This window comes from Diceros bicornis, chromosome 33 (assembly GCF_020826845.1).
Source record: "Diceros bicornis minor isolate mBicDic1 chromosome 33, mDicBic1.mat.cur, whole genome shotgun sequence".
NCBI lineage: Eukaryota > Metazoa > Chordata > Mammalia > Perissodactyla > Rhinocerotidae > Diceros > Diceros bicornis.
Genome location: NC_080772.1, coordinates 37,722,858 through 37,745,121, shown reverse-complemented (window position 1 = coordinate 37,745,121; position 22,264 = coordinate 37,722,858). Strand labels below are relative to the sequence as shown.

The 22,264-nt window shown below is 37.6% G+C and overlaps 1 protein-coding gene and 1 pseudogene across 3 annotated transcripts in view; one reads left to right on the top strand and one right to left on the bottom strand.

Annotated features, from left to right (window-relative positions):
* The window catches only part of MMP16 (matrix metallopeptidase 16), a 292,273-nt gene that overhangs the window by 92,091 nt on the left and 177,918 nt on the right, over positions 1–22,264 (top strand). The gene's annotated exons all lie outside the window — the stretch shown is intronic.
* LOC131396609 (tigger transposable element-derived protein 1-like) lies at positions 4,757–6,509 on the bottom strand (annotated as a pseudogene).

Here is a 22,264-nt window from a genome sequence, read left to right as displayed (position 1 = left end):
TCAGTGAGTTCGGTGCTCCGGGAGCAGTGGGAGCGTGTGGGAGAGGCACCAGGACCAAACCAGGGGAAGCCTAGAGCTTTCTGCAGGAGTCGATGAGTTAGCTGCTGTTTTAAGAGACAGCTCCACGCTAGCTAGATGAGAACAGGGGTTGTTGTGGAACAGTGGGCGCAGGTGAAGAACAAAGGGACTCTGTGACAGTACGGAGGAGTAAGACAGAGCCAGTGAACAGCTCTGTCCGGCTGATGGTAGTGCATGCATGTCAGCATTCTCAGACGTGCGGCAAATGTTTGTATTTGTATGGTGGAGAGGGTGGAATGGGTCTTCTTCCTCTTGTTACCACATTAAACTCTCTACTTCCATAATTTCATCCACTCTCAAGGGAAATGCACATATTTATCAACAATATATGGGAAATTATTCAAAAACAACTGTTGGTGAACTCTCAAGTTAGCTTCAATATATTAAAAATGTTTCATGCAGAACCCAGTTTCTGACAATGCTGTAAGTTGGAAGTAAGAAATAAAAATAGTAAGAAAAATCACGTTTGAGAATTTAAAAGCATGCCTCTGAACAACTCAGAGATCAAAGAAGAAATCATAATGGAAACTATAAACTATAAAACAAATGAAAACACAATTACTATATGTCAGTACATGTGGGATGCAGCTGAAGTAATGTTTTGGAAAATACAAATTTTCAATTCAAATGGTACATTAGAAAGAAGAAAGTTCAAAATTCATTTGTTAAGCAGCCAATTTAGAGGTTAGAAAAGGATAGCTGACTATATCCAAAGAAGGTGGGAAGAAGGAAATAGTGAAGATAAGATCATAAATTAATGAAGTTGAAAAATAATCATATGATACACATATAGTATAGTGAATCCACAAAGCCACATTGGTTCTTTGAAATAAAATAGACAAAATTCTGGTGGGATTAATAATTAAAAAAGAGAAGGCACAAATACACTGGAAGTGGAGATGTAACTACTGATACCACAGGAAGTGGACTGCTAATGAGAGAATATTATGAACAACTTTGTGCCAATAAGCCCAGAAGACGTAGATGGGCTGGTGCAATTCCTGGATCACTGCAGGGGCCTCACAGTTGGTCCTCTAGACTTGATTCTGACCTCCTCCCGGTTCATTATCCACACAGCATAGGGATCCGTTTACAGAGCAGGTTTAATCATGCTACTCCTCTGCTTAAATATAAGCCGTAAATGACTTCCTGCAGTCTGAGGAGAAAGGATGGAATCCTCCACGTTTCCTGCGTGAGGCATCGTCTTGCTGCCACCTCTTCATTTTCATCTGTCTGACTCTGCCCTTGCTACTGTTCCCCTACCACGCTGTCCTACTTTTCCTCTGTTCCTAGGATGTGCTGAATTCTTCTCTGCCTCTGGCCTCCACCCACACTCTTCTCTCCATGAGGGCACTTCTTTTCACCACATTCTCCTGGATGATTCTTACCTACCTTCCAGATCTCAGTCAATGTTGCTTCCTCCTAGAGAGCTTCCCAGACTCCATAATCCCAGATTAGCTCGCCCTATTACAGCCTTTCCTGTTATTCTCTGCTTTTCTTTGACAAGTCCAGTCCTATTTAGGTGTGATTGTATTTTATTTATTTTTTATTATTCACTGCATGTACACATACATTTCGTAATGGCGGGGACCGTGTCTGTTGAATTGACTGCCTTAGTCCCCAGTGCCAGCTGAGGATCTGCCCCACTGTAAACTTTCAGTCCACTCACTCATTGACTCAGGAAAAAATGTTGATTCTCACCTTTTGTGGACTTGGTTGTCCTGGAAGTTACGGCAGCTCAGCAGTGAACAAAACAGACAAAATCTCTACCCTTGTGGAGTTTAATTTCACGTACGTGAGTGAGGGTGTGTGGATACCAAACAGAGCGGATGAGTAAAACGTTTTCAGATGGTGATGGGTGCTGTGGAGAAAAATCAACTTGCCGGAGGGATAGGATTGTACTTTCAGATAGTATGGGCAGGAAAGACTTCATCCAGGAGTCGATATTTGAATGATGATTTGTAAGAGCTTTCTGTAATATTTCCAGAAAAAAGGTAATTACTCCTCAGCTTTTAAAAATCGTATTTACAGCAACTTCACCATAATTTGTTAATTTCGTGTCTCTTGCCCAGCATTGATTGTGGGAGCCTTGGGGTCATAGTAACTCGTTTATCTTTGAATTCCCATCCTGCCTATCTTGTCCACTCAGTACTTTTCAACAAATTAAAGAAGACTGAATGAATGGAGAAGTTTAAAGGTATATTGCAACATATTTCTTTACACAGAGCTTTTAGCCATGGCTTTATTGAGGTATAGCTGCCATACAATAAACTGCACATATTTAAAGTGTACGGTTTGACAAGTTGTGATGTATGTACACTGGTTTTGTAAGCCCCTCTTCCTGCCTGCCCCCCGACTCCCAAAGCAACCACTGACCTGCTTTCTGTCACTATAGATTAGTTATCATTTTATTGAGTTTTACATAAATGGAGGGTTTCTGTATGAACTCTTTTGTGTTTGGCTTCTTTTATTCAGCATACCATTTTGAGATTTATCCATGTTGTATGTATCAGTAACCCCTTCCTTTTTTATTGCTGAGTAGTATTCCATCACATGGATATAACAGAATTCGTTTATGTTTTCCCTGTTGATGGATTTACACAGGGCTTTAAGCATTTGTCAGACACTTACCGCTCCCTAGAAACATTAGCAGTAATAAAATCTGGACAGGTTGGGGGTAAGGAAACACCAAATTATAAGGTTGCAGCTAGAAAAATTAGTGTAAGACTGTCCTAGATATTTTCAAATCAGTAGACATTTGTGTGTTATCACATAGAGGTCTGAAAATTGTCTATAATTATTGGCATGCTTTTTGGCAACAAGGAATACTGAAGAGATGCTTGGATATTGATAGAATCACTACTTGCTATTTCTACTTTAAAAATTGTAGTAAATGTAAAACTATATGTTTAACTCTGCATTGGAAATCTTCTAAAACTATAGTGAAAACCTCGTAAAGACAGTGTGGAAGAGAGAGTAGAATATAATCACTTTGCCTTTGCATAGAAAAAGATTCCCTTTAGATTAATCTGTCCTTTTCTTATGATGACTCTTAGATAAAGGGGATGTGAAAAAAGTAATTGACTATACTTTTGTTTTTGTGTTATTTTTCCGTCACCACTTTCTTCTGATGTCTACTCTTTAACCGTAAATTAAGTGACCTTGGATAGGACATTCTGCATTTATTTTTCTTAGTTTTGAGTTTTGTTGGCTTAAAATGTATCCGTCTAAGTGAGGATACATCTCTCTCTGTCTAGCTCTCAGCATCTGTCTGTCTATCAACATCTTTATTTGTGGAGCTGTGCTAGTCCCAAGAATAAGTGAGCAGAGAGTGAAAACAGATGTTCTCCACTGTACTTCACCTTCCAATGCCCTCTTCTAGAAAATATCCCTCTGCCAGTGTTTTTATACTGGTGCAATGAGGGAGTGGAAGTCACCTGAATAAAAAAGGGTCACAAAGGTGTTAGAATTTTCATATATGTGTGTGTGTGTATATGTATATATATACATGTATATAGATATAGATATAATCTTTTTTAGAGTGGAAAGACATACAGACTTGTAAAAACCTACTTCAGTTGCAGAGAAAAAAATATTGGAATTTCTGGCTCGGGACCTGGCTGAGAGAGACTCGATGGGGCGGTGCCACCTGTCTCTGGTGTCTCATCACCAGATGCCAGCTTATCCTGCCTTCGAGAAGGGCCAGTTCAGGCTTCCATGGTACAGGTTTACATGCAAAGAATTCCAAATGTTAAAAATAGAACAAGCATAAAGGAGAAATTGAAAGGCAGTCTAGAAAAGAGGGAAATATGGAAATATTGCCACGTTTGTAGGTAATTCACAATTCTTTGTAATTGATAATTGATTGATAGGCTTTGTCCTACAATAATGGAAGCTACTTTAGCTGTAATTCTAATTGGTTTAACTGAATTGTTTTGATGTGTTTCTTATCTCCAATCATTTAGATTGAAACTGTTTTATTCCTGAAATGCAGTATTCTGCAGTGATTAAGAATACAGTCAGAAAATTCTGGGTTTGAAGTTCTGCTTTCGCACACTCTTAGTTTTAGAATCATGGTTGAGTTATTTGACATATTGAAGACTCAGTGACCACATATAAAAATGGGAATTGTAATTTATCCAAATTTCTATGATTGTTGGGATATTAAATGAAAAACACACATTAATGTCCAATTACAATGCCCAGTGCATAGTATGTGCTCAGTTAGTGAAGATTAATGGTGGGACCTGTATTTATAACTTCTGATATTCTCTAAGGTGCCTTTTTCCTTGTTAGTCGCTCTTTCGTAGATGCTACCTCTGTACTGAAGATAACGTGAAGATAAAGCAAAGGAGGAACATCCTTTCAATGAAGCTTTATTAATAATTAATATTTATATAGTTTATAAAGCACTGTACATACGTTATCTCTTTTAATCATTTAAAAAATTTATGAAGTACAGGCCTACCTCAAAGATATTGCAGGTTGGGTTCATATCACCACAATAAAGTGAATCTCGCAATAAAGTGAGTCACGCAAATTTTTTGGTTTCCAGTGCATGTAAAAGTCATGTTTACACTATACTTTAGTCTGTTAAGTGTGCAATAGCATTATGTCTAAAAATACAATGTACATACTTTAATTAAAAATATTTCATTGCTAAAAAATGCTAACCATCATCTGAGCCTTCAGTGAGTTGTCGTCTCTTTGCTGGTGGAGAGCGTTGCCTTGATGTTGATGGCAGCCACCTGATCAGAGTGCTGGTGGCTGAAGGTTGGGGTGGCCGTGGCAATTTCTTCGAATAAGGTAACAGAGAAGTTTGCTGCATCAATTAACTCTTTCTTTCATGAATGATTTCTCTGTAGCATGCGATGCTGTTTGATAGCATTTTACCCACAGTAGAACTTCTTTCACAATTGGAGTCAATTGTCTCAAACCCTGCGGCTGCTTTATCAACTAAGTTTATGCAATAGTCTAAATCCTTTGTTGTTTCAACAATCTTTGCAGCATCTTCACCAGGAGTAGATTCCATCTCAAGAAACCGCTTTCTTTGCTCATCCATATGAAGCAACTCCTCATCTGTTAAAGTTTTATCATGAGATTGCAGCCATTCAGTCACATCTTCAGGCTCCACTTCTAATTCTAGTTCTCTTGCTGTTTCCACCACATCTGCGATTACTTCTTCTACGGAAGCCTTGAATCCCTCAAAGTCATCCATGAGGGTGGAATCAACTTCTTACAAACTTCTCTCAATGTTGATATTTTGATGCTGCCTGTGAATCATGGATGTTCTTAATGGCATCTAGGATGGTGAATCCTTTCCAGGTTTTCAACTTACTTGGCCCACATCCATCAGAGGAATCACTGTCTATGGCAGCTATAATCTTACAAAATGTATTTCTTAAATAATAAGACGTGAAAGTCAAAATTAATCCTTGATCCATGGGCTGCAGAATGGATGTTGTGTTAGCAGGGATGAAAACAACATTAATTTCGTGCATCTCCATCAGAGCTCTTGGTTGACCACGTGCGTTGTCAATGAGCAGTCATATTTGGAAAGGAATCTTTGTTTCTGAGCCGTTCATCTCAACAGTGGGCTTAAAATATTCAGCAAACCATGTTGTAAACAGATGAGCTATCATCCAGGCTTTGTTATTCCATTTATAGAGCACAGGCAGAGCAGATTTAGCATAATTCTTGAGGGCCCTAGGATTTTTGGAATGGTAAATAAGCACTGGCTTCAACTTCAAGTCACCAGCTGCATTAGCCCCTGAGAAGAGAGTCAGCCTGTCCTTCGAAGCTTTGAAGCCAGGCATTGACTTCTCCTCTCTAGCTATGAAAGTCCTAGATGGCATCTTCTTCCAATAAAAGGCTATTTCATCTACAATGAAAATCTGTTGTTTAGAGTAGCCACCTTCGTTAATTGTCTCAGCTAGATCTTCTGGATAATTTGCTGGAGCTTCTACATCAGCACTCGCTGCTTCATCTTGGACTTTTTTGTTATGGATACAGCTTCTTTCCTTAAACCTCATGAACCAACTGCTGCCAGCTTCAAACTTTTCTTCTGCAGCTTCCTCACCTCTCTTGGCCTTTATAGAATTGAAGAAAGTTAGGGGCTTTGCTCTGGATTAGACTTTGGCTTAAGGTTGTAGCTGGTTTGATCTTCTATCCAGACCACTAAAACTTTCTCCATATCAGCAATAAGGCTGTTTCACTTTCTTATCATTCATGTGTTCACTGGATAGAACTTTTAATTTTCTTCAAGAACTTTTCCTTTGCATTCACAACTTGTCTGTTTGGCACAAGCGGCCTGGCTTTCGGCCTGTCTCAGCTTTCAGCATGCCTGCCTCACTAAGCTTGATCATTTCTAGCTTCTGATTTTAAGTGAGAAACATGCAACTCTTCCTTTTACTTGAACACTTAGAGGCCATTGTACGGTTATTAACTGGCCTAATTTCAATATTGTTGTGTCTCAGGGAATAGAGAGGCCCAAGGAGAGGGAGAGAGACGGGGAATGGCTGGTTGGTGGAGCAGTCAGAGCACACATGACATTTATTGATTAAGTTTGTCATCTTACATGGGTGCAGTTCATAGCACCCCAAAGCAAGTACAGTAGTAACATCAAAGATCACTCATCACAGATCACCAAACGAATATAATAATAATGAAAAAGTTGAAATATGTTGAAATAAGTTGAAAAAGTTGAAAAATGTGACACAGGGACACAAAATGAGCAGATGCTGTTGGAAAAATGGTGCACATAGACTTGCTTGACACAGGGCTGCCAGAATCTTTCAATTTGTAAAAAAGGCATATCTGCAAAGCCACATAAGGCGAGCACAATAACACGAGGTATATCTGATATATTATTACCCCATTGTACAGAGTAGCAAACTGAACACATACGGGGCGTGGGGGTGGGGAGAGAAGGATTCTAAGCAATCGCTTCAAGTGATAGTGGAGGCTGGCAAGTCCAAAATCTGCAGGGTAGGCAGGCAGCCTGGAGAAGAGCTGATGTTGCAGCTGGAGTCTGAAGGCAGTCTGGAATCTGACTTCTGTCTTTCTCAAGAGAAGACTGTCTTTTTTATCTTAAGACCTTCAACTGACTGGATGAGGCCCACCCACACTATGGAGGGTGCTCTGCTTTACTTAAAGTCTACTGATTTAAATGTCAGTCTCATCTAAAAAATACCTTCACAGCAACATCTAGACTAGTGTTTGACCAGATATCTGGGTACTATGGCCTAGCCATGTTGACATGTAAAATTAACCATCACAGCTGGTTAGTAATAAGTTGACGTTTAGGTCCCCAGGATACAGGCTGGGGGTCACTTCTATTTCCTGTGCTCCTCATTCAATGTTGCATAACAGACACCTTTCAGCAGCTCTCCTGGCACTAGGGAAGGAGACCCTGAGCACACAGGCAGGAAGGGCCTTACACAGCCTTGTGAGCTGAGTCTGCAGGCATGCAGTTTTGGAAGATGGAGAGTTTGTATGTAGATCAGATCACCTAAGGTCATTTTGCAAAAGAAGGAATTTCTTAATAAATCCCTAACATTTTCTTTTACCCAGGCTTTAAAAAATGCATAAAAGTAGAGCAGACTAGTTACTTTTCTGTTATTCAGTGTATAATTTCCATATTTGATTTTTGGGAGAACAATTATAATCTCTTCTACCCAGTGTTAATTTTTTACTTTTTTCCAACTGAATGAAAAGACATGCAGAAAATGGTACGCAACAATGGGGTAGGCTTTTACAGTTAGAATAGTTTCAACTAAGGATTCACGCTGTATCGTCATCTAATTTGTCCCCTTTATCAAACGGACTATGTTTGAAAAATGATAGATGCTTTAGAGGAAACGCTTAGCATTTTAGTCATCCTGTAAACGTTTTGTTTTCATCTGTGGAAACAATGAGACTTTTCTCTTTAGTGCTCTGCCTACTTTTTCCTCTTAAAATTCCACTGTTTTCAGAGAACGTATACTAAATGCTGAGATAATAGTTTGCATTGTTTGCAGTGTACCTGAAGTGTGTGAAAATTGTGTGTTTATGAAAGAAAGAAATGTGCATAAACACACAGTTTTCACACACTTCAGGGAAGCTGGACCACCTGAAGCCTTCCCTGAGGCCACAGGTTAAGAACACCTGATCCAGGGTTTAAGCTTTATTTATCCACACGTGGTAACTTGAGTAATGCTGTAACCCCATTATATTACTTTCTGAAAGACATTTAAGAAATGGACGAGTAAGTGGAATAAAGGGCAATATATACTTTGGGGTTTTCAAAGGCCGCCTAACACCCCCCCCTCCCCCATTAGTCTTTGACCTTTCCTGACTGCCCTTCTCTTCCGGCAGGTCTGCTTCACTGAGTCATCGGAGTTAAAAGGGGCCCGCTCTGATTGTGTCTGCAAGTCGAGGTCAGAGCCTAACCCTGGACTTGCTATATTTGTCCTAATGTCTCTTGAAGGAAACAAAAGATCTACTGCAGTTAAAGACAGGTCAAGGAAGAAAAGTTAGTTAAATGATTAAACCAGAGAGCACGCATGAATTTTAAAGTAATTGCAGAGGAGACCATGGAACCCTGAGCCGTTGAAGTGGGAAGAGCTTGGGTACATCAGTCCTGAGGCCAAATCTATTCCTGGAATGAATGGGGAAGAACGTAATTGTGTTCACTCAATTTGGATTATATCTTACTTTTGCCAAAATACCTTAACTTTATTAAACTCTCAGGAAAACATGAATACCACATTTTAGATCTGTGGCATACCCCAAATTCTAGTTTATATTTTAGAGGAAATTAGGGCTGCAGGATGACAGACTCACATGAATAAACATATTTGGCTAATTAAATGAGTTTCTAAGTTATCTGTCTGCTGTTTGGTAATATGAGCACAACCCCACTTTATGTTGTTTTATTAAGGATAAGTGATTTAGGATTTTTTCCAGCTTTAAAAAATGAGCATAAATCTGTGTTTCTCAGAGATTTATTGAAGCATACACTCCATGAAACACTGATTTAATCATTCATTGCTAGGTATCTCTAATTTAATAATACTATTCTCAAGAGGCTAGACTTAGCTCCTTGAATTTGTACATAATATATGTCAGTTTGCATGGTTGGCCATAAAATAGAATCATTGCTATGAAATAACTAGATTTGATGCCCACTGTGGGGACTTTTCGAGTAAAGTCATTGGATAATGTTGGAAAGCCCAGTGCTCTCGTATCCTGTACCTTCGATGTGTGTTCACAAGTGAATACACTTTGCAGTGTGAGAGGTTCCGTGTTGGGGAGAAGTTGTGTCCTGACAGTTCTTGTGCTGAGTCTGTTCTCCCTTCCTTCAGCATATGTTTCCCTCCTGCCTTGTGCAGACAGTGTGCTGGTAGCTTTGGTCACTGAAAGGAGAAAGAAGGCCAGACCCTGACACTGACGAGCTCGACTTCTGTGGTGGAAGGTGCTCGTCTGTCCAGATGGAATGGGCTCCTGGAATTAAAAGGAAGGAGACTCTGTGTCTGGTCAGAGCATGAGAGGCGTCTCATGCAAGAGGTGGCACTTGGATTTGACCATCAAGAACTTGAACTTTGAACTTGATGAGGGGAATGTGGGACGAGAAGGGCATTTGAGGCTGATGGAAGGAACTACCCAAAGGCAGAGGGATAGGACATCATGAGGAGCATGTAGAGAAGGGTCCACCATCTGGTGTGGCTGCAACACGGATTGCCAGCAGGGGCATGTGATAGGAAACTAGAACAGCAGGCTGTGCTATAAAGTGAAAGGTCTTGAATTTCTGGCTTAGAAGCTTGTGATTTATCTGATAGGCAACTTGAAAGGCCTTTACTTGTGGGGAAGGGGTATAATTAAAACAATCTCACACTTATTGAACATTTACTAGGTGCTGAGTATTCTAAGAATTTTCGTATTTTATTTAACCTTCATGGAAACTTTAAAAGTAGGTGCATTATTGTCTCTATTTAACAGATGAATAATCTGTGGCTTAGAGACGTTAAGTAAGTTGCTCAAAGACGCTTAGGTCATGTAATAAATGGCAGAGCCAGGGCTCAAAGCTTGATCCTTTGACTCCAGAATCTCTCTTACTCCCTATACCAAGATCTGACTTCGGCCTTAGGAAGATAAGTCTAGAAACTCTGTAGAGTTTAGGTCTTTGAGAGAAGAAACTAAGGATTGTGAAAAAAGTAATGAAACATGAAAATAAGCTACCGTTATCAGGAATGCGTGGATCGGGCGTTAGCATCAATGCCAAGATCAAAGGGGGGAATTTGACCCGATGTTACGGCTTCCTGACGGAGGATCTTCCTTCTTAACTGGAGTACACTTAGATAACCTCTTTAATCCTATGATCCACAACATTTGCATATGTTGTATATTATTGGCCTGTGCTAATCACTGCTTTTTCTCAAGTTGTTTTGTGTATGTGAATGCTTTATTTTTCTAGGTGGATTCTGAATTCACCAAAAGCAAGAATTGCCTGTCTTATTATCGAGCCTGTTCCACACTGCCTTAACTGGATGCTAAACATAGTTGTTGCTTAGAAAGAAGTTGTCAGCCTATGTTGCACATCCATTTGCTGTTTCTATTGACAGTATTTGATTCATTTCACTGTGCGCAATAGGTATTGCTGACCTGCATGGGCTCTGTTGCCAGGGAAAGGAATCATATATTCAACATCAGATGTGGAGGAGACTTCAGTGCTTTCTCTGAAGACTAAAAATCTTTAGAACACTTAAGAATATTCTGTGACTGTGTGTGTCTGTGAAGAGTCTCACCATACAGAAGTGTGTGTGGGTCACTTGGTCTGGAATCCCGTTCTTTAAGCGGCTCTGTGGTGTTTCCATTGGGAAAGATCCTGAGAAATGATCTGATATATAATAAGTAGAACTCAAAAATATATAGTCTGTTTAATACGGAGTAAATATAGTTCTGTGGAGTTTGGAAACCATTTGTCTAGTTTTACATAATCTAAGAAGTGTCGTTTTTGTGGGTCCCTGATTCACTGGAAGTTTGCTTCAGTTTTCCCATCTGTAGAATGGTTTTCTTTGAAGTATATGGTTAAGTCAATGCAATTAGAGAAGTAAAACATAGTTTCTTACAAAATCACTTTGAAATCTGAGATGAAAGCTATTTTAGAAGTTCACATTGGCATTAAATATCCATCAAGGTTTAAGTTGACGATGGGGACCACTTCTTCACTTGCCCATATGTGAACTTTGATCTTCATAGATGAAAGGCTCGAGAAGTAATCATGATAATCTACAGGTTTCCTCCCCAATCCATTCCCTTTTTTTATGGGTTGATGTCTCTGCAGCAAAATAAACTCAAAATTTTAAAATATCTTGACTCAGGAAGTATCATTAGCACTGTTTCATGTTAGAATCTTGAATGCTGTAATATATTTTAGATAGGATGATGAATCAGAAGATGACATTTTCAAGATTATATTCTAAAAATACATATATGTTTATCATATTAAAAATATATTGAGGAAAAAAGTTTTTTAAATGGCCACATCCTAATAGAGAACTTGTTTCAACTTGAACATGTTTTTAAGTGAAGTTAGAATAATTTTGATGAGGTTGATGTTTTTAGGTATAGAAGAGAGGGAACCAGCTGGTTATTTTCACGGGTGTTATTTAAGCTGTATAAGACTTGGGAACCTTTACTATTGACAAGCTGGTCACCTGGGTGGCATACCAGTGACCTTCTGTGGCTCTCATGAGCCTTGATCTGCATGGTGTAGACATGACATGCGTAGGAGCTGTTTTGTTTTCTGCTGCCACTGGCCTTTCGTTTCTAGACTGGGTGGAATATGTGCTCTTTAGAACCTTCCTGTGCTAACGCTGAGCTTCTGCCTAAGAGTTTTGGGTAAAGAGAAGCCGGATCAAGTTAGATTCTACTTTCAGTTGATTCTAGGGAAGGTACATATAAAGCTAATCAAAAAAACTGCAGCACACTCTGGAAATCTCATATTGATAAGAGAATTAATAATGTTATGCCTATATTGGGTTAAGTATTGGCTCAGTTTTGGGTTGGATAAAACCGTGTTAGTGAATCATTACAGAATCTATTCAGTCTTTCTGGTGTGTTGATTCCATTTTCTTTTCTCAAATCCGTCATGGGTACAAAGAAGGATCAAAAAGGGAATTTTACAACTGGTTTCAAGATACTGTTATAGATATTTCAAGCAAAATATCTAAATAATGTTTATTGAAGTCCTTCTTTGTGTTGGGCACTGACAAATATATCGCCTAATTCAATTCAGCATATTTTGAATATGGAAGTTTTTGTCCTCATTTTGCCAGTAAGAGTACTGAGCCCTGGAAAGGTTATCTGACTCCTACATCTGCCAGGTAGTAAATGCCAGAGATCTTTCACTAGATGTCTTGGAGGAACTTGATTTCTGAGATCTAGGGTTTTGTAGTCTATGCAACTTCGTATGACTCCCAGAGTAATCCTGGATAATAGGTTTGTGGGTGGCAAATTTTTGAATCAGAAAAACTGTGTAGCTTGCTTATCCAGCACTTATAAAATTGAATAGTAATTTTATAAAACAGGATCACAGGTTTTTAGAAGATATTAATTTTGCTTTTTATTATTGATAATATTATTGAAAAGCACAGACTTTAGGTAACTCATATGTAGTCTGACTTTCTACTTTTCACCCCATAAACTGGATTATTATGTATCAAGAATCAATATATTAAAGGGAAAATTTAGTTATTAACTATTTTTGTATTGCTTTCATTTCTATCCCTCACTAAAAAAGTAATTTGCTCTAGCGACTATCTAGGGTGAGTATTAGGTTCAGTTGGACACTGCAGTCTAGGTTCTCTGGACCTCAGTGTTTGATGCCTAAATAATGAAACATCACCTGTTCAAATCGCCATTTTACCGTATCATTAAAAGTCTTGTGTGCAGCCTGCTCCAGAGTTATCTTTTGAGATGTTAGCTCTTGACTATATGTCATTTACCCACAGTTACTTAAAATAGTTTCTCTCTCCTGTTCCTAGGGTCATGTGGTTCTCGCAGTGGATCTCCAAGGGTGGTCCCCAGACCACAGCATCAGCATCACCTGGGATCTTGTTAGAAGTGCAAATTCCTGGCCCCACCCCAATGTCCTGATCAGAAACTTGGGGGTGGAGCCCAGTATTCTGTTTCTAGAATGCCCTCTTGGTGATTCTGAGGCATACCAGAGTTTGAGAACCCTCGTCCTAGGGACACGCCAAAACGATGATGAACGTTTTGGTATGTGTCTATGGTGCGTGACCCTTAGCTTCCGTGTAATGTTGTCAGCTTGTTGATTACATTTTGTTTGTGAATGTTTATTTACTTCTATTGAGAAGGGGATATGTATTTTGCCAGGATACTTTCATACAAGGATGAAAAGACAACTGCTGCCTCAAAGGGGGAGAAATAAGACAAACAATTTAGTTTTGGATATCCTAACTACACTCTAAATTTACCATTTTCTCCACTTCATGTCCCTATGTCCCTATGTTCTTTAAGTGCAGCATTATTTATTCTCAAAATCATTCGGACTTTGGACACACATATCCATAAGACTTACTTTCATCTCCCTTGTTACTCACATCAGTTGGTCTTTAAATTTAACAATCCTATGTCTACAATTTACTCAAGCCCATTCTTCTCTTTTTTTCCACAATCACTGGGTCCTTAGGTCATTGCTCTGGCCCCTTATCTGATCAACTGCCTTTAGAATTCTTGAGTCTAATACATTTGTACAGATAAAAGTCACTAAAACATTGCTCTGACCCTGTCATTCTTCTGCAAATAAAAAACAAACTAAACAAAACAAACTATTGCTTCCATAATAAAAGCCAAATGTCTTATCCTGACTAAGACTTCTCTGTAATCTGGTTATAACCTGACTTTTCTGCCCTGTCACCCATCCTTTTTTTTTTTTTTTTTTTTTCATGTTTTCTGGCCAAATCGAGATTTGAGAGCATGCTATGTTTGGCTATGTTTTGTCTTTTCCTGTTTTGATGTTGTTTGCTCATGCTTTAGTTTACTCTAGAATATGTGTTCTCACAGAATGTGAGCATCTAAAGAACTGTTAAACTCATTCACATTTTTTTGCTGGTTTATTGAGATATATTGACAAATAAAAATTGTATATATTTAAGATGTACAAAATGATGATTTGATACATGTATGTGTTGTGAAATGATTACCACAGTCAAGCTAGTTAACACATCCATCACCTCACATAGTTACCATATTATTTGCTGTGTGAGAACACTTAAGATCTTCTCTTTCAGCAAATTTCAAGTATGCAATAGAGTATTATTAACTGTAGTCACCATGGTGTATATTAGGTTCCCAGAACTTATTTGTCTTATAACTGAAAGTTTATACCCTTTAACTAACATCTCTCTTTTTTAGATATGAATAGTTATACATGTATACTCTGAAAAACTCAGAATATATGCAAATATACAGAAGAACGTAACAATACATTCTTGACGTCACGTCAATCTTATCTCTACTATGTTAATGATTTTATTATTTACCTTCTTCCTTTGTGTTTTCTCATAGTTGTAATCATATTGGGTATTCAGTTTTTTTTAAGACTTAGTTTTTTTAGAGCAGTTTTAGGTTCACAGCAAAGTGAAGGGAAGATACAGAGATTTCCCTTGTACTCCCATTGCTCCCATAGCTTCCTCATATCAACATCCCCACCAGAGTGGCACATTTGTTGCAACTGAACCTATGTTGACACATCATTGTCACCGAAGTCCATAGTTTACATTAGGGTTCACTCTTGGTGTTGTACATTGCATGCATTTGGACAAAAGTATGATATGTACCCATCATTAAATTATCATACAGAGTATTTTCAATGCCCTAAAAACCTTCTGTGTTCTGCCAATTCATCCCTCCCTCTCCCAGCCCATGGCAACCACTGATCTTTTTACTGTCTCCGTAGTTTTGTTTTTTCCAGAATGTCATATAGTTGGAATCATATAGTATGTAGCCTTTTCAAATGGCTTCTTTCACTTAGTAATATGCATTTAAGATTCCTCCTTGTATTTTCATGACTTGATAGCTCATTTCTTTTTAGTGCTGAATAATATTCCATTGTCTGGATAGACTACAGTTTATCTGTTCACTTACTGAAGGACATCTTGGTGGCTTCAAGTTTTGGCAATTAGGAATGAAGTTTTTGTAAATATCCACCTGCAGGTTTTTGTGTGGACATAGTTTTCAACTGCTTTGGGTAAATACCAAAAGAACGTGATTGCTGGATCATATAGTAAGAGTATGCTGGGTTTTATAAGAAACCAACAAACTTTCTTCCAAAGTGGCTGCACTGTTTTGCATTCCCATCAGCAGTGAATAAGAGTTCCTCTTGCTCCACATCCTCACCAGCATTTGGTGTTGTCCGTGTTCTGGATTTTGACCATTCTAATGGGTGTGTAGTGGTATCTTGTTGTTTTAATTTGCATTTCCCTGATGACATAGGGTGCTGAGCATCTTTTCATATGCTCATTTGCCATCTGTGTAGCTTCTTTGGTAAGATGTCTGTTAAGGTCTTTGGCCCATATCTTCATTTGGATTTATTCTTTTTGTTTGTTTGTTTTAAGAGTTCTCTTTATATTTTGGATGACAGTATCAGATGTGCCCTTTACAGATAGTGTCTCCCAGTCTGTGGCTTGTCTTCGTATTGTCTTGAAGTGCTGAGTTTTATGAAGTGCTTTCCATAGAATATTTTATGCTATAGAATTTTGCTTTTGAATATAATTTCACTGATTCCACAATAGCCTAGTAGGAAAGTTCCATAGTTTAATAGTTGCCTTCTGATTAGATGTGCAGGCTGTTTCAGGCCATTCCCATGGGGGAGGGATGGCTATTATAAATCTTGGCCTAAGGAACATCTTTGTATATCTGCAATGTACCCATATTTTTGGTGTTAACATAGATTCTCAGAAGTGAAGTTATTCCATTTTATGTTATAAACATCACTTATAATGTGTCACTGAGAAGGAACTACACATTATGTTTTAATAAATGTACCTCTAGTCCTTTCTTTGGCAATCATTTTTATATGTATTTGGTACCATGCATATTTTTCTTTATATTTTTTCTATTAACATTTAACATAAGCATTTTACTATGTCTTCAGAGTTTATAAAAATCATTTAAATTGCTATGTAATATCTTATTTAACAGGTATCAGTATTTAGTCATTTTAAGTGCTTATATTTAGTTATTTTGATATGTCTATTAAAATAATTCTTCAGGAAAATTTTTGTACAAACACATCTTTCTGGTTCTAAGTACATCAAAGGGTATGATCATAAATTAAAGCTCTTGAAACATCTTGCCAAAATTGTTTCCAGAATGGTTTGCCAGTTTATACCGTTAGCAGGGTATGAGATTGCTTGATTCACTGCTCCCGTTTTAGCATTGAAGATGATCATGTTTTAATCATTGCTAAGTTTATAGGGGAAAACAGTATTTTGTTTTAATTTGCATTTCTTTGATTAGTCGTGTTTGAATATTTTCATGTTCATTAGTCATTTGTATTTCTTCTAGGAATTTTCTATACGTAGTCATTGCCAATTTCTAAATTGTGGTTGTATGGTTTTCCATTTGCTGTTAAAGATATTAACACTTTGTCTATTAAAGTCATTTTTAAAAATAATATGATGATTATTTTTTAAGTTTCTACATATTTGAGAGAGTTTCCTCTTCAGAGTTAAATTAAGCAGAGTGATTGTTATACTTCAGATATGAAGAGTCTGCTTGTGGAGCAATTGTAGGCCACGGAACAGAAATTAAATTTTATTCCATAGATATTGCAGAGTCTTTTCATTCCTTTGAGCAGGAGTAGAAAACACAACAGCTTTATAGGTTAGAAACAACAAATACGGAGCCTGGGAAAGTCTGCTCCAGTGGGGGCAAGATTGAATGAGGAGGAGGCCACTTAGGGAGTGGACTTAGCACATGGATAAGATGACCCTCCCCTGACCCGAGGCAGAGGGGTTGAGGAGAGTCAGACACAGGCCCGCTGAGACGGACACGTCTCTGTCAAGTTCTGGTACCAGGATTATTTTTGACTTCGTAAAGTTTCTTTCTATTTATATTTGTAATTTTCTATACCTTTTTTTAAGTTTGGAAGTTTTAAATTTGACGTTGTAAATATCTATCACTATTTCCGTCCCTTTTAAGCGTGGAAATTCCTTCCCTGGTGAGAAATTAAATAAGCATTCGCCATTACTTTGCAAAGATGTAACGTGATGTTTTATTTGTGATCCTTTAAATCTCTTGGAGTTAATTGTGCTGCATGTGTATTGTACAAATTTGAATGGTTTTCCTTTTCTCTCAAGAGTTAACCAGTTGTCTTAAGCAGAGGTGCTTAACTGCCTTTGTGGGACAAACTGTGATCTGACAGACTACACTTCATCATCATTCATTTTAATTTCCTTGTCCATCTGATTTCCTTATGAAATGTGGTTGAGTGATGTGTTTATTCTCTCTAGATTACTTTCATGTATGTGTCCGTAGGAGCAAGAAGGAAAAGAGCAAACTGGATGTTGAATTTCTAGTTATCATTTTACTGTTCTTAAATATTTTCATCTAACCTGTTTATTTCTGAGAAAATAAGAGAAAAATAATAGTAGGCCCTTTGAGTATCTCCTGCATTAATATGTTTCAGGAAACAAATTTCTCCTGAATGCTTTATACAGGGACTGGGTCGGAGGCAGTGATAACCGGGACTGAAGCCCTCCACAACTGAAGTGAGTGAAGGAGACCCTGGCCCAGCTCTCAGAGATGCCTCACCAGGAGAGGAAGGCTCGAGAGCCAGCTTTGGGGCAGTGAGAGGAGCCTTAGGAAGCCCCTGATTCATGAGAACAAGAAGTTCCATGTAGAGTTAGGACTGAGAAACGACCTGTGTGAGAACAACTAGAAAACTTTGCTGGCCTTAATACATGATATTAACAAAGAAAAACACAAAACATGCTTTTTGATGGAAGAACTTATATTAAATACCACAGAACTTGAGAATGATTCCTCTACAATTAGAAGGTTTGGATTGAAATCAAATGGGGGCTTTAAAAAATATATAGATATATATTTGCCATGAACACAATTGAAAGATATCTAATTAGCAATATATTTTTACCTTATATGAAAAAGTTTTCAAAACTTTAATATATAAAAAAATCTACATAAGAAGAATGAGGAACACACCAATAGAAAAATGGACAAAGAATATGAATCCGCAGTTCCCACATTCTCTCACACACACACACACACACACACACACACACACACACACAGAATCCAGTCTTCCGAATAATCTAATAAATATCAATGGAAATAATAAGATGCAATTTTCCCTATGAAATGGGTGAAGATCATTGTAATTCAGAGTGGGCAAATGGGTAATCTCAAACATGGGTTATGGGAGAAGTGAAAAGGAGCACAACTTTTCTAGAGGGCAACATGGCAGTATCAAACCTTAAAATACTTATACACGCTGATACTACCTTAGCATTTCTAGGAATTTTCATGTGAGAAAAATCAGAATTACATATAAAGCTTCTTTTAAGTTTCGTTTATAATAATTATCAGTTTGAAACAAGCTAAATTTGCAGCAGTCGAGATAGTTTAATTGATGGTAAACTTACACGTAATAATCCTGGGCAACCACTACACTTCATGTTTTAAAGGATTAATGATACAGAAAAATATTCATGATCTAACATTAAATCGGAAGGATGAAAAGAGCTCTATATGCAGCGTGAGCCCAATTCGTAATTATGTGTGCATGTTTGTACGTGTTTGTGTGTGTGTTTAGACTGTGGGTGTGTATGGTGGAGAGCATGAGGGTTAGTGTGTATGTTGTGGGGAGGGTATATTTGTGGGTTTGGATGATTGTGCAAATATGGAGATTTGCGTGTGTGCGTGTGTGTTTGGGGGGTGTGTATGGGTTTGTGGATATGTTTCTGTGTTTATGAGTGTGTGCATGTGTCAACAAATATTCAAAGATGGAAAAATTCAAAACCAATCCATTGAAATGCTCATCATAGCTATAGTTGAATAGGCAGGATTAATTTTCTTAATTATATTTTTTTCTCCAATGAACATAATTTTATATATTTGTGTGTATTCATGTATTTCATTATACTTAAAGAAAGATTGTTACAAATAATTAAAACAAAAATATTTTCAGTAATTACAAAGATGTATCTCCAAGGATTATAAATAACCCCCAAATTCCAATAAATATGGTAATAAATTCTACTTGGATAAAATAATGAACTGGATGAATTTTAAGAGCAGAAGATAGACAAGCAACCATTTGTATGGTTTTGCTGTTCCAAGGAAACGTTTCAAGTGAAATGTGAAGTTTTGATTTGAACTAAATAATGTTAGTGTGAGTATTCTGTTTTCTCTCTCAGTACGTTTTTATCCATTTTGAACACATTTTATGGACGTTTCACATTAAAGCTAGCTAAATAGTAAATTGTATGGTTTCAGAATGTATTTTTTATTTAAAAGAGGTCTTTTATGCCTCAATGTAAAATGAAAGTTAGTATTGCAAATATTTGAACAGGTGGTGCTTGTTCATAAATGATTTGAAGTGTTAGTGAGGATTTATTTAACACCTCACTCAGGAAACATCACAGAAAAGATCAGAGGTTAATCTAATCCTTTAGGCCAGAGACTCTCTGAGATTGTGTTTAGAGATGTTAATGGGTATTCTGCAAAAAATACATAAATTAAAGGCCGTGTGGTCAAATAAGGTTGGAAATGCTGTCTACTCTAATCCTCTCTTGTTGATTTTCAGTTCATATTAGCTCTCAGAGAACCCTCAGAAAGAAACCTATTTAGCTTTGTTTAATTCAGCATTTACCACATAAATTTGACTGTAGAATTCTTTTTGTTGTTGTTTTTGCACAGATTTCCTGTTAACATGTCATAAAAGTAGAGTTCTATAATTTGAGAAATTATGTGCTAAATTCTTCAGTTCAAGCATAGTAAGAGATTTATTTTCAGGTCAAAATAGTGGTTTCCAGTAGTCTTGCATGGCTCATTCGTTTAGATCATCCTAAAAATAAGACAAAATAAGGTAGGAAATAGTAGTTTGGGATGAAATCATCAAAATTTATTTCTAAGAACTTGATGTACAAATGGCATAATTGATCATTTATATAAACTGCCTAAATAAAAATCTTGTTGCAAGTAATAAACATATTCATATTAGGAAAAAGGTAACTATCGATGGAGAAAAATTAACGAAAAAAAATCTGTTTATCATATATGTAGCTACTTTGAGTCCTTCCTAGATGATTATGTATATCCTAGTCAGACATGATTCGTTTTAGATCCAGAATCCTTTAGATTCTGGTGTCCAGAATCCTATGTTAAATTTTTGAAGAGCAACTAAAGATAAAAGTGGACCTCCATTTGTTCACAGCCTAATGTTGACGCACAGGCTGAGAACAGACCAGTCTCCTTATCAGTAAAGACTGCCGTTAGACGCACAGGATGAACACCAGCATTCTAAAGTTTTGAGACTGTTTAAACATTCAGATCATAACAGCACCTTCCTCACAGTCTTCCAGAGGCCCCAACAATGTGACTTGATTCACCTTCTTATCCTTCTGGTCCACAGCCACTCAGATGAATTTCTCTCATGACCTTTCTTCCAAAATCTGCGTCTTTGGACCTCGACTCCTTTGTCATGTTTCCTAGAGATCATCTCCAGTTTTTTTGACTATCAAAATCTCTCATTTTTCAAGTCCGTACCAAATGCTTTCTGCCCAGGAAAATATTTTCTGATTGTCTCAGAATTAAACAATTAGTCTCTTTCTTATGCAGGTTATTATTAATAACTTTTTAAAAGTCTTGGACCTCGACTTGATTGTAAACTCTGTAAAGGGAAGTTCCATGTCGTCTACACGTGTGTTTCCCCTACAATACCTGGTACTGCGTGGAGTGGGCGGATCTGGAAAGATCTGTCGAGGTGGGAATAGGATACTTGCTTGCATTTTGTAATTACTCCATCCTAGTAATAAAATGGTATTTTGACTTGAATAGATTTGTCAACTATTTTATCAAGTTAAGATACTAAAAAAAACCCCATGAATCAAGAGCATGATTTTCTTCTAAAATAAAAACAATGAGTAAGTATATAAAAAGATGGATGTTTTATAATACGACAAGCCAGGAACTTCCTAAAGCCTTGATGGAAGAGAATCCATAATCTGATCTGTGTTTGCTTCAAATCATTATTTGTTTATAGGCCTTTAACTTCATATAAATCTCTGAGACTTATTGGGTGGGGGTGTCAAAAATAAGTAAAACTACTCTTGTCTCCACTTCTTTCTGGGTTTTGTTAGTCGGTATTAGGAGTTTTTAATTTATCCTCTAATGTTTTAATATTGTCTATTATTGTGCATTCATTTGCACTGTTCTTGTTTGGGGGAGATTATTTCAATTCATCCTGTCTGCTGGTTATATTTTATTATAGTTTGGCTGTAATATTTTACTTTCCATGGGATTTTATTTTTCTCTTATTTCTTTTTTTTTTAACTTGTCTCTGAGGATATTGATTATAAGGATTTTGTTTCCTTTTGTTTTTTGACATTTTCTTTGATTTCTCTGTGATTCCTTTTTTAATGTTATATTATTTGCTTGTTTTCAACTCTTAGTTGGGGGGTTTTCTTCAGCTGTCAGTGATCCTTGGCTGTCTGTGCCTGTGTAGGACTGAGGCACTAAAAAGCTTATCGATATCAAGGCCAGGCTTGCCAATTGGAGGGCTTGGCTGCAGACAGTCCTGTAACCATCTGGCCTCTCAGCTGTCCACCACGTTTGTAGAGAGCTTCCTTTCTGCCTTTGATGTCTCCTCAGAGGTCTTCCTGCCTGAGGAAAGTGAACCTGGCTTCCCACTTGGGACCAGGAGGAGAAAGGCACAGGGTGTCTTCCTGTTTAGTGCACACACCGTCACTCAGCTAACCCCCCGACAACAGTCAGTCCAGGGCCTGGTCTCTGTGCTTCCCCCCGACTTCTGCCAGCCTCCTGTCCCTGGGGGCTGAGAAACTAATCCTCACCTGGTTGCAGGACAGTCATCTGGGTGCCCATCTGACCCAGACGGGATTTTGGGAATCTGACCAATTCTTATACCACTTTTCTACAA